General features: G+C 38.6%; 1 long non-coding RNA gene across 1 annotated transcript in view; it reads right to left on the reverse strand.

The window, feature by feature from the left end:
• The window catches only part of LOC128777283 (uncharacterized), a 21,245-nt gene extending 13,317 nt beyond the window's left edge, over window positions 1-7,928 (reverse strand). The window contains exon 1 of the long non-coding RNA XR_008422514.1: window positions 6,584-7,928. This is a non-coding gene — a long non-coding RNA (uncharacterized LOC128777283). The remainder of the gene's footprint in view (window positions 1-6,583) is intronic.
• Between the last annotated feature and the right edge of the window lie 3,686 nt (window positions 7,929-11,614).

Below are 11,614 nucleotides of genomic sequence, written 5' to 3' on the forward strand. Positions count from 1 at the left end.
GTCCCACATTGGGTCTAGAGCTTATTTTTAAAAAATAATAAAGGTGGAGTGCCTAGGTGGCTCAGTCAGGTAAGTGTCTGACTCTTGATTTTGGCTCAGGTCATGATCTCACAGTTCAAGAGTTTGAGCCCCATGTCAGGCTCTGCACTGACAGAGTGGAACCTGCTTGGGATCCTCTCCTTCCCTCTGTCTCTGCCCTTCCCCTGCTCACTTGCTCGCTCTCTCTCAAAATAAATATTTTTTTTTTTAAAAAGTTTAAAAAAAAGACATTGATGAAAGAAACTGAGGATGATATAAACAAATGGAAAGATATTCCATGCTCATGGATTGGAAGACTTGATATTGTTAAAATGTCCATACAATGCAATCCCTAAAATAATACCAATAACATGTTTCACAGAACTAGAACAAAAAATCTTAAAATTTGTATGGAACCTCATAAGACCCTGAATAGCCAAAGCAATCTTGAGAAAGAACAAAGCTGGAGATATCACAATCTAAGATTTCAAACTATACTACAAAGCTGTAATAACCAAACAGTACGGTACAGGCACAAAAACTGATACATAGATCAACAGAACAGAATTGAGAGCTCAGAAAAAGACCCATGCTTATATGGTTAATTATTCCATGACAAAAGAGACCAGAGTACATAATGGAGAAAAGACAGTCTCTTCAATAAATGGTGCTGGGAGAACAGGACCACTTCCTTATCATAGACAAAATTAAACTCAAAATGGATTAAAAACCTAAACATAAGAGACCTGAAACCACAAAACTCCTAAAAGAAAACATAGGCTGGAATCTCTTGGACATGAACCTTAGCGTTTTCCTGGATATATCTCCCAGGCAAGGAAAACAAAAGCAAAAATAAACAGCTAGGACTACATCAAACTTAAAAAGCTTATGCACAGTGAGGGAAAGCATCAACAAAACAAAAAAGCAACCTACCAAATGGGAGAAGATACTTGCTAGTTGCATATATGATAAAAAGTTAATATCCAAAATACATGAAGAACTACAATTCAACACCAAAACCCCCAAATAATCCAATTATTATTCAGGTGCAGAGGACCTGAATGGACATTTTTTTCAAAGAAGACATAAAGATGGCCAAAAGACACATAAGATGGCCAACAGACACATGAAAAAATGCTCAACATCATTAGTTATCAGGGAAATGAAAATCAAAACCACAATTATATCACCTCACATATGTCAGAATGGCTAGTACCAAAAAAAAGCCGAGATAAGTGTTGGGAGAAAAGGGAACCTTTATGAACTGGTGGGAATGTAAACTGGTACTGCCACTATGAAAAAGAGTATGGAGATTCCTCAAAAAAAACTAAAAATACAACTACCATATGATCTAGTATTTCCATTTCTAGGTATTTACCAAAAAACCCCCAAAACCACGAATTTGAAAAGATATGCACCCCTATGTTTATAGCAGCTTTACTTATAGTACCCAAGATATGGAAGCAACTTAGGTGTCCACTGATCGGCGAATGGATAAGGATGCAGTGTACATACATACAATGGAATATTACTCAACCAAAAGAATGAAATCTTGCCACTGGCAACATCAGTGGACCTAAAGGTTATGTATGCTAAGTGAGGTAAGTCAGACAGAGAAAGACAAATAACCTATGCTCTCACTTATATGTGGAGTCAAAAACAAATGAACAAAGAAACAAGAACAAAAACAGACTCACAGACAACAAACCAGTGGTTGTTGGAGGGGAGGGAGATGAAAGGACAGACAAAATAAAGGGATTAACGAGGTACAAACTTCCAAACTTAATAAATAAGTCAGGGGAACCTGAGTGGCTCCGTTGATTAAACGACTGACTCTTAGTTTCAGCTCAGGTCAAAATCTCACATTTTGTGGGTTCGAACCCCGCACTGGGCTCCGTGCTGACAGCGTGGAGCCTACTTGGGACTCTCTCTCTCCTTCTGCCCTTCCCCTGATCTCTCTCAAAATAAATATTTAAGTCATGAGAATGAAAAGTACAGCATAGAGAACATAGTAATATTATAATAACACTGTATAGTAACAGATGGTAACTAAGCTTACCATAGTGAACATTTTGTATATAATTGTTGAATCACTATGTTGTACCCCTGAAACTAATGTCACCTATACATAAAAAAAAAAAAAAAAAAAAAAAAAGGACCGGGGGAAAAAAGGAATAGAGACTAAAATTTTAACCATGTGGAAAAAAAAAAAAAAATTAAGGAATTAAATTTGTTTTTAAAAAGAAAATATCATTAAGTAGTAAAAATAGCATAAAAAAGAAGACGTCATTATTAGGTATCCTAACTGAAAGTTGTCATGAGGTTGTAAAACAGGTTCAGGTGGCAGGCTGTCAGGGAATTTCAGGAGGTTCAGAAGTTGAAAAAGTATTTTATGTATCTTATTTAGGTATTATGGGTATTGACAGAATCTCACAAATATAAGCAAATATATTATGAACATACACGTTACAAATACATATAAGTGGATGCTTTCCAAACAAGTCAGTGATGCCAGTGAAATTTTTAAGATCGTTCTTTTTTAGAAGATGCCAGTAACATTTTTTAAAGAGCTGTTATTTTTATTTTTAAAAAATGTTTATGTATTTGATGGGGCACCTGGGTGGCTCAGTCGGTTAAGCGTCCAACTTTGGCTCAGGTCATGATTGCAGTTTGTGAGTTCAAGACCCGCACTGGGGTCTGTGCTAACAGCTCAGAGCCTGCAGTCTGCTTCAGAATCTGTATCTCCCCCTCTATCTACCCTTCCCATGCTCATGCTCTGTCTCTCAATAATAAATAAATGTTAAAAAAAATTAAAAATGTTTATGTATTGGAGAGAGGGAGAGAGAGAGCACAAGCGGGGGAGAGGCAGAGAGAGAGAGAGAGAGAGAGCAAGAGACAGAAAGAGACAGAGAGAGAGAAAGACTGAGAGAGAATCCCAGACTCCACACTCAGTGCATGTCTGACATGGGACTTGATCTCACGACTGGGAGATCATGACCTGAGCTGAAATCAAGAGTAGGATGCTTAATGGAGCCACCCAGGTGCTCCAACATTTTTTTTATTTAAGAACTTTTTAAGTATTTTTTGAGAGACAGAACATGCACGAGTTGGGAAGGGCAGAGGGAGAGAGAGAATCTTAAGCAGGCTCCAGGCCCAGCTCAGAGGCCCACTGGGGCTCAATCTCAGGACCATGAGATCATGACAGGAGCTGAAATCAAGAGTCAAATGCTTAACCTACTGAGCCACCCAGGCGCCAGAAGATGCCAGTAACATTTTAATGATTTGATTGCAAATAATTACTGTTGTCTATGGCCAATCTTGTTTTCAAATTAAGATTCCTATAAGGATGGGGTGCCTGAGTGGCTCAGGTGCGGAGACTGCTTAGGATTCTTCCTCTCTCCCTGATGAACATGGATGCAAAAATCCTCAGCAAGATAGTGGCCAACCGGATCCAACAATAATTAAAAGAATTATTCACCACGACCAAGTGGGATTTATACTTGGGATGCAGGGTGGTTCAATATCAGCAAAACAATCCATGTGATTCATCACGTCAGTGAAACAAAGGACAAGAACCACATGATCCTCTCAATAGATGCAGAGAAAGCATCTGACAAAATACAGCATCCTTTTTGATAAAAACCCTCAAGAAAGTAGGGGTAGAAGGATCACACCTGAAGATCATAAAAGCCATATATGAAAGACCCACTGCTAATATCATCGTCAATGGGGAAATACTGAGCACCTTCCCCCTAAGGTCAGGAAGAAGACAGGGATGTCCACACTCGCCACTGCTATTCAACATAGTATTGGAAGTCTTAGCCTCAGCAATCAGACAACACAAAGGAATAAAAGAGATCCAAATCAGCCAGGAGAAAGTCAAACTTTCACTCTTCACAGATGACACGATATGGGGAACCCAAAAGATTTCAAAAAACTGCTAGAACTGATACATGAATTCAGCAAAGTCGCGGGATATAAAATCAATGCATAGAAATCGGTTGCATTTCTATACACCAATAAAAAAGAACAGAAAGAAATCAAGGAATCAATCCCTTTACAACTGCACCAAAAACCATAAAATACCTAGGAATAAACCTAACCAAAGAGGTAAAAAATCTATACACTGAAAACTGTAGAAAGCTTATGTATGAAATTAAAGAAGACACAATAAAATGGAAAAATATTCCATGCTCCTGGATAGGAAGAACACCGTTAAAATGTCAATACTACCCGATCTACATATCCAATACAATCCCTATCAAAATAACACCAGCATTCTTCACAGAGCCAGAACAAACAATCCTAAAATTTTTATGGAACCAGAAAAGACCCCAAATAGCCAAACCAATCTTGAAAAAGAAAACCAAAGCTGGAGGCATCATGTTCCCGGACTTCAAGACGTATTACAAAGCTGTAATCATCAAGACAATATGGTACTGGCACAAAAACAGACACTCAGGTCAATGAAACAGAATCAAGAACCCAGAAATGGACCCACAAATGGATGGCCAAATAATCTTTGACAAAGCAGGAAAGAATATCCAATGAAATAAAGGAAGTCTCTTCAGAAAATGGTGCTGGGAAAACTTGACAGCGACGTGCAGAAAAATGAACCTGGACCACTTTCTTACACCATACACAAAAATAAACTCAAAATGGACGAAAGGCCATGTAAGACAGGAAGCCATCAAAATCTTAGAGGGGAAAGCGGGCAAAAACCTCTTTGACCTCAGCCGCAGCAACTTCTGGAGACCTGACATGTCTCCAGAGGCAAGAGAAACAAAAGCAAAAATGAACTATTGGGACCTCATTAAAATAAAAAGCTGTGCACAGCAAAGGAAACAATCAGCAAAACTAAAAGGCAACCAACGGAATGGGAGAAGATATTTGCAAATGACACATCAGATAAAGGGTTAGTATCCAAAATCTATAAAGAACTTATCAAACTTAACACCCAAAAAACAAAGAATCCAGTGAAGAAATGGGCAAAATACATGAACAGACACTCCAAAGAAGAAAACCAGATGGCCGACACATGAAAGAATGCTCAACATCACTCATCATCAGGGAAATATCAAAACCACAATGAGATATCACCTCACACCTGTCAGAATGGCTAACATTAAGAACTTAAGCAACAACAGATGTTGGTGAGGATGCGGAGAAAGAGGATCTCTTTTGCATTGTTGGTGGCAATGCAAGCTGGTTGCAGCCACTCTGGAAAACAGTATGGAGGTTCCTCAAAAAACTAAAAATAGAACTACCCTATGACCTAGCAATTGCACTACTAGGCATTTATCCAAGGGATATAGGTGTGCTGTTTCAAAGGGACACATGTGCCCCCATGTTTATAGCAGCTCTATCAACAATAGTCAAAGTATGGAAAGAGCCCAAATGTCTGTCACCGGATGACTGGATAAAGAAGATGTGGTGTATATATGTATGTGTATGTATGTATATGTATGTGTATACACACACACACACACACACACACACACACACACACACACACGGAGTATTACTAGGCAATCAAAAAGAATGAAATCTTGCCATTTGCAACTACGTGGATGGAGCTGGTGAGCTAAGTGAAATTAGAGAAAGACAAATATCATATGACTTCACTCATATGAGGAATTTAAGATACTAAACAGATGAACATAAGGGAAGGGAAGCAAAAAGAATATAAAAACACGTGCTGTTTTATAGAAAAACATAAGAGGCTCTTAAATATAAAGAGAGGGTTACTGGAGGGGTTGTGGGAGGTGGGATGGGCTAAATGGGCAAGGGGCATTAAGGAATCTACTCCTGAAATCATTGTTGTACTATATGCTAACTTGGATGTAAATTAAACAATAAATAAATAAAAAAAAAAAAAAGAAAGAAAAAGGGATTCTCCCTCTCTCTGCCCCTCCCTGGGTCATGCACACTTGTACACGCTCTCTCTCAAAATAAATAAACGTTAAAAAAGATTCCTATGATGAGGCAACTGACGCTATGATGCTTTGACCTACATACACAAATTTATTCACACATACCAAGAAGAGGCTGCTTCATCTGAATGATTTACTTGTCAAGCAAAGTGTGAAAAGACATGGACAGTTTTAAAAGGTTACTTTAAATTGAGCTGAGGTTCTGCAGTCTAAAAGAAAATACCACCTATCTCTAAATGTTGACAGCAAGGATGTGAAATCAAGGTGGTGGTCAGCTTTACAGACGTCAGAGTATTGGCCTTCACTTAAAGTATTGTTAATTCCTCAAATCGTAGCTGTTATTTATTTTTAAAAATTAGCAATAAAAAACTCCCACCGAAGTCCATTCCTTTAAACAAATAAGATGAATACCCCCTACTCAGTATTTAATGATTTTTGAAGTTTTATAGGTCTTTCCTTCTATTTAACACCTAATACCGCGTTCCTATACTCCCTGGGGGGGGGGCAGGAGGGTGCGTACAGAGGATGATGGTGGTTATGTAAAGGGAAGAACATCTGAATAAACTGTATGAGGCATTATTTTCACTTAATGTTACGGAGTCATTGAGCCAGAAAAGACCTAAATGCCTTACCAAATCCATTCTCATGCTTTCAGAGATGAATTTGAATCATCCAGGACAGGACAGATGGTTGCTATCAGGCTGAGTCTGCGCTGAAAAATAAAATCTTAAAACATCTGGAATTGGTTGAAAAATACATAACAGTTCATGTTAATAACAACGTGTGAAATGGATTTCAAGGTTTTTTTTTTTTTTTTTTTTAGATAAATATTATTTATATGTTGTATCATAGAAAACTACCACAATCTGGTAATGGAATTTTAGAAATAACATGACCTTCCATTGATGCAAAAATCACTTAAAGATCTGCAAATGTTTACAACGGAACAAAATTATACTGTATAGATTACAGAATTCTATAAATGACATTATGTATCCTGACGCTTAAACTGATTTTACTAGTTATTGGCTTTACTTAATAGGTTTTATCAAACCTTACTTGGCAACATTCTCTTCTCTTCGTGTTCCAATCTTATTTTATTTCCATTTTAAGATCTCTGCTATGCGGATATAAAGACTGGTTGTTTTTTTATAGAGTTCTTTTAACATTATTACATGCTGAATAATCTAGAACTAAATATCTGTATCTAAAAGGCTATATATCTCGGGGCGCCTGGGTGGCTCAGTTGGTTAGGCCACTGACTTCAGCTCAGGTCATGATCTCACAGTTAGTGAGTTTGAGACCCAAGTTGGGCTATGTGCTGACAGCTCAGAGCCTGGAGCCTGCTTCGGATTCTGTGTCTCCCCTCTCTCTACCCCTCCCCTGCTCATGCTCTATCTCTCAATAATAAATAAATGTTAAAAAAAATTAAAAATAAATAAAAATAAAAAGCTGTATATCTCAGAAAAATCAAATGTTTTTGTATTGTTAAAAATGCAATAGAAAGTGAATAAAATTTTTTGTTTTTTAATCAAATTTGAAAAACTGCAGAATTCAGTGGATGCAATAAAACTAAGCTATGGGAAAACTTAGGAACATTTTAAACAACTGTCATTACATCTGTAAAACATTAAGCTAGTGAGGAAATTGCTCCCAGCAATTAGAGATCCAATAAATTCAGACTTGAGCAACAATTAATATGACAAACCTCATATACCTGAATGTCTGTCCAGAGAGTTACGTTCATTAAACTAGAGATGCTAAATCAGCATTTTTAAAATGTGGAGCATCAGAACACACTGGGGCAAATGTTAAAACTACAGATTCTTAGAGTGAGACCTACTGAATCAAATTTTCTGAGGACAGTCTGGGGAATCTGCATTTTTACAATCCAGGTCATCTTTAATCTATTAAAGTTTAAGAACCAATGCTCTGGTTTTCTCATTCTTCAGTTTTTTTAAATATGTACTTTTTTAAATGCAAAAGTACACAAATCTTAAGTGAAGAGATAAAGGAGTTACCACAATGCTAACCCACCTGTGTCAGCCACAACTTACATAAAGATAGTAAATACCACACGCTTCCCAGAAGTGCCTCCAACCTTCTTCCAACAGGCAACCACTTTCCTGATTTCTAACACCACAGTAACAGTTTTGCCTATTTCTGAATTTTATAGAAACGGAATCGTATACCCTTTGTGTCTGTGTGATTTACTTATGTTTAATGTAGCAATAGTCTCTTATTGCTTTGAAGTATTCTGTAATATGCTGGGTAGCAGAGGAGTCTACCAGATTCTGGAACGAGGTGGCCTCTCGTCAGTCTAGGAAATAGTCACAAAAAAATAAACCTTGGTAACGAGATCTGCCTGTCCAGGCTAATCTCTGTTCCTGTGTGGAATAGAAGGGACCCCCACCCCGCTGCAAGTTTCTACATTCTCCCAAGGGAAGGTAGCTAGCTGAGTGGGAAGCAAGTTCATGAATGGCAGGCAAACAGGCTTACTTCAAGCCTGTGGTGGGGTGGCACAGGTTAAACCTGCAACCTGATCTACAATGGCCTGCTTGAGACAGAGCAGCAGAAGTCTGAGTTCTCCACGTTTGTTAAATCTAAGGCGAGGCCAATTCAGTCAACAACCACCAGGCTCTGACCAAGCTAGGAAAAATCTGATCACCTATTTTACAAGCTGTTGCCTACTGCATCAGAGGCCAGCAGGATGCCCAGAGAATGAAGACCTGAACACATGGTCTTCCCTGATGCCATTATGTCATGTAAGCACCCTCCGTATAGCTGGACACCAGTTTAAAGAGAAGACAAAGGGCAGAAATAAGACAGCATTTTTCCAAAAGTTTAAGCATTACTTTAAAATATTATAAATTGTATCTCCTTTATATTAGACTAAGTTTTAAATTGGCTGGGACTAAAGGTTAATTTTTTCCAGACTTCCCACTGGGTGGGAGCTCAAGAGTAAATACATGCACATTCTGTCAGAATACTCTATTTCCTCTGCACATTTGAACCATGAATAAATCTGTGACCATGTGTATGTTTCCATTTTTCTCTTATCATCCTTTAATTTCAGGCTCAAATACAGCCTCTTGATTATGGTGTTACAAATATTATGCTCTTCATTTTGCGATGTTTCAGGTTTGAAAACAAAAAAGTGCTTGATATTTTTTACATGTTTGACAAAAACTGATCTTGATCTACACTCTGCTTTTCAAGCTAAACAGTAGTATTCAATGTCTTAACTACCACTCAAACCATATCCACCTAAGCTTACTATAACTGCCTTCTCAAAGGATCATCATGCTTCAATTACCCAACCTAAAGTTGTCTTTGATTTGCACCTATTTAATTTCTCTGTGCCATATGACTGGTGTAAAGCCACTTTTGTCCTTGTGAAACTTGCCGCACCCCGATTTTCTTCCTGTTATCACTTTGTATCTCCTTTCCTTCCACCCTCCCTGCCTCCCTCTCTCCCTCACTTTCTCTCTTTGAGAGAGAATCCCAAGCAGGCTCTCAATCGATTGGGCTCAAACTCTCAAGCTGTGAGATCATGACCTGAGCCGAAACTGGACACTTAACCAACTGAGCCATCCAGGCACCCCATCTTTGGCTCATTCTTTAAATGTATTTCCCTGAAGATTGTTTCCTCATCTTTTGTTCTGTACCATCTCCTAGGGCTGCCTGAATCATTTCTACCACAATAATTATCAGTCTTATGCTACAAGATCTGTATCTTTAGCTCTAACCTCTCCTGGGCTTAAGGCTCCATTTCCAACTACAGCTAGACATTGTCACATGGCTGTTTTATCACCAAACTCAATGCATCTAAAATAAAGTCTTCTTTTTTTAACTTTTTTTCAGTATTTATTTATTTTTGAGACAGAGAAAGACAGAGCATAAACGGGGGAGGGTCAGAGAGAGGGAGACACAGAATCTGAAGCAGGCTCCAGGCTCCAAGCAGTCAGCACAGAGCCCGACACAGGGATTGAACTCACGGACTGTGAAATCATGACCTGAGCCGAAGTCAGATGCTTAACCGACTGAGCCACCCAGGCGCCACTAAAGTCTTCTCTTTTGTAAGCCTCTTCCTTATCTTCCCTATCACAGTTAATGGGATCACCATCTTCTCAATTAAGGATCAAAACTTAGGTGTCTAAGTCGGAGCTATCTAACTGCAAGGAAAAGACACTGATTCATTCATGCCTGTTTAAGAAAAGGATTTACCTTAAGGATCTAACAGGGGAAAAAAAAATCACTGGCACCCAGGGACAAGGAAATGAAGCACAGCACTGTGCCACTTAAAGAATGGGACTGCAAAGCCAGAAACCAAGGCCACACCTCTCTCACAGGGAATCAGTGGCTGGTTCTGTGAACTGATTTCACTCCCTTGCTTCACTCTATAGATCAGCTTTCTCTGCTTATTCATAATTTCCTGTAGACTCCAGCTTGCTTCACTGACTCTGGGCCAGTTCTAAACGATCTTTCCACTCACATGTATACCAAAACCTAACAGTCTCTGAATTTCAAAACTCAAATTCTTGAGAATCTAACCGCTCAGTCGGGCCTAAGAATTGTTTCTCCCTGGTAAAGTGTTCAGTTAGCTGTGGACATAGTATGGAATCATGTGTTATAAATGTGGCTATCTAACCCCTGCCCTTCAGCAGTCAACTGTGCTTGGGTGTGTGAGATCATGGGTTATAAACCTGGCTATCCAATCCTACTCCTCAGCACAGGCAGAGGACTGAGGACTATTTCATGTAAGATGATTGTAGGCACAGCACTGGACATGTCTTTCACTCCTCCCTGTTTCATACTTTTTTCATTCTGCCTATTTCAGTTAGCTGTGTGCACATTCCTTCCTATCATCCATTTCTTCTTGTTTGCCTATCCATGGGAGTAATGGCCCTTTTTCTGCCCATTCAACTCTGGCTGACTGCTCAATATTTTCTTTCTTGCCTTCCCCTGTAACACTTGACATTGTCTTGTTTACTGCCAGTTATATTCAGGCTTTTCCTTCCCATTTGACTTAGGGTGGTATTTAGTTTATTTATCTTTGTAGGTTTATGTATTGATTTCAATAATTTTCTAGCATTTGAAATACTGGCCAGACATTTTAATCCAGGTATCTATTCACACCTATGGTATTTATTTTAGTGCATTCTTCTCGATATTAAATACCCTACTTCTGGGTGGTTATTATGTTTACATGATAATGATCTAATTCCTTAAACAAATAAACCAAATCTCTCTTTTTTGAGAAAGTGCACGCATGGGAGCATGCGCACATGCAGTGAAGGGGCAGAGGAAAAGGGAGAGGGAGAATATTAAGCAGGCTCCATGCCCAGCGCGGAGCCCTACACAGTGCTCAATCTCATCACCATGAGTTCATGATTTGAGCCAAAATCAAGAGTCCAGACACCTAACCGCCTGAGCCACCCATATGCCCCCCAAATTTCTCTTGAATGAATGGGGGGCAGGGGTTGCAGAGGACAAAAGAGTAACAATATCATTGTCAAGAAATTAATGCTCCACCAAAAAAAAAAAAAAAAAAAAAATTAATGCTCCAATAACTAAATCTCCAAGTTGTTTATAAATAAAGAGTAAAAATGTAGAATATACAGAAATTGCATTAAAATACAATTTCTTTTTACTTGGTGGTA

Source organism: Panthera pardus, unplaced genomic scaffold, assembly GCF_024362965.1.
Source record: "Panthera pardus isolate Hobbes unplaced genomic scaffold, ASM2436296v1 HiC_scaffold_16, whole genome shotgun sequence".
NCBI lineage: Eukaryota > Metazoa > Chordata > Mammalia > Carnivora > Felidae > Panthera > Panthera pardus.